A 2,404-nucleotide genomic window follows, 5' to 3' on the forward strand; every position below is an offset into this window, starting at 1 on the left:
GAGTAGCGCACGTTGCTGGCCACCAAAAGTGGATATCGGGCGGACAGATCGAATGAAGCACGATGCGGTGGATTGGAGGCAGGTACGAGGATGAGGCGAGTAAGGTGAGGCGAGGCATCGTGGGATGAAGCAGCTGACAAGCCCGGTAAGCCCTTCAGACTTTTCCCGCGTGTCGTGGTCTGGAACAAGTGGGTATGGATTCGGTAGATGGATTGGTTGATTGACGAAGAAGGCTGGATGACCAGCGAAACAAGCGAGCTGGTGATGGCAAAGGTAAGCGAAACGAGCCTTCCCTCGCCTCCCCTCCCCCTCCTTTGCAGCCTCTTGGCGTCGTTGAGCTCCTCTTCAGTGCAGGTCGTCAGGTCGAGGTTGGGGTCGGGTCAGGCCACGATCCAGTCGTTGGGCAGTCCAATGAGACGCGGCCCATACAGTGGAAAGCCGCCGCGCTGAAACAGCACAGGTCGTGGACAGGCTCGATTGGACTGCTGTTGGTGTGGCATGCGTCTTACCACATTCGGTCTGTTGGTTGTTTCCCAGTTGTCAAATGCAATTCGATAGGTCTGGACAGCCGTGGTGTTGGGCTGCCTTGCAGTCTGACAGTAGCATTTCTTATTCCAGATCTCGGTCAAGAAAATAAGAGACGGTTGACTGGTTGGTAGGCTTCTGGACATTGGTATTACTGTTGCACAGAGAAGGGGAGGTGGATGGAGTGGAGGGGGAGCATTGGGAGGGGGTCTTGGAAATTCTCCGCTCACCGTGCACCTTGCTGCATCCTTCCCTCTTCCCTCGCAACTGCCTGGAACCCAGTAAACCCCCCTGGGGAATTGACCTCTTTGTGGCCTGCGCCTGCTCCCCAGGTCTGTCATTTTTCGGCGTGGGGCAGGGAAGGAACACGTCGTTAAGGAGCTTGGGCCAAACATGGACCTACAGCACACCTTTACCAATGAGCACACGTGAGCCCCGAGAGGCTCCAGCCTATGTATCTACATGGTACCTACCTATCCACATGTTCTTCATGGTCAGGTACTGCACAGAGATGGTGCATTTCAAACTGACTGTCAGTCGGAGGAAGTGACGTTCCAGCCTCCACCTGCACCCCCCTCCCTCCTTCCCAATCTCGCTCTCACGAACTGTTCAGCCAAGTCGGTATCCAATGTCACTCTGGCAATGGCGCCGCAAATGACAATGCAACCTCGTCCCAGCCATTTCCAAGGCCGACCTCCGGAGCCAAGGAAACAAGGAAACACGCCGCCATCTACCCCTTCATGAGTGCTGCGTTTGTCGGAGTATTTCGATCGAAAAAGTAGCAGCTTCCGTTGGCACTGATCACCGACGCGACGATCCTCTTTTCTTTTCTTCCCTTTCACGAGCCTTCAGCCTTGGATCTGTGAGCCTTGACCCCTTCGGCCAGTGTTCGACTGGCCATCTCAATTTCGAGCATCGAGGCTAGGGAGAGCCCTGCGAGGGTCCGTTCGCCGTATAGATGTCTTGCTGCTGACCTTCTTTCCTTCTTCTTGTGCTCATCCCCGCACGTCACGGAAGCAAGCGACATCCGAGAGGAACAGCCTGCCAGATACTGCTCTCTTTTCGGGCGGTTGTCTCGCAGCTAGGGGCGCACCGCACCCCCTCCCTCCCCCTCCTCCATGGATAAAAAGCAATGGCCGCAGGGTCCCAGTGGTCATGGCCAGAGAGCCACCAAGCCAGCCACCCGCCCAGGTACGCTAACAGGCGCCACAGTCCAGTTTAGGTCGTCCCCAAGGACCGTGTGGGCTTGCCAGTCCGCCACTACTGTACACCAAGCGCCTTGCTCTACACCATACCACCCACACCACATCACCCATCACCATCACCGTCCGTCCGCAGATGGAGGAGGGGAAGCAATTTTCTCCTCCTCCCCCTTCTGTCGAGTACAGTCCTGAGCTTTGCCACCCTCGCTCTGCCTCCATGGCGAAGAGCCATACCTGTTTCTCTCTAGAATCAACTTCGGCTCGTGCCTTGGCGAGATGAGATGTCCAGGCGCTCACCTTCGTGACCCGGCAGATACGGACAATGAGAACAATGGGCACCGCCAAAGGTCGGCGTGACCATGCCAGGATTGGGGTCGAACCTTGAATGGTGGTGGGTGGACGGACGGACATCACTCCGGTCCCTCCTTCGGCGTGGACCACGACCAATTCATGCTGGGACATCATACCTCCACCATCGTGAAGATCACGACATCGTGCAAGAGGAGAGGGGTTCAGCACGACAAGGGTTATCTTTCCTTGCGCTGGAGGAGCAGCTGATTCGAATCGACGGCATGCCACTTTCACCACACCACCCACGATCTTCTCAGGCTCCATGGTGCCGTTCTCGGGTATGCGCATGCCTTGGTTGCTAGCCGACTCGAGCGACCTAGCTTCCA

This window comes from Verticillium alfalfae, genomic scaffold (assembly GCF_000150825.1).
Source record: "Verticillium alfalfae VaMs.102 supercont1.5 genomic scaffold, whole genome shotgun sequence".
Taxonomy (NCBI): Eukaryota; Fungi; Ascomycota; class Sordariomycetes; order Glomerellales; family Plectosphaerellaceae; genus Verticillium; species Verticillium alfalfae.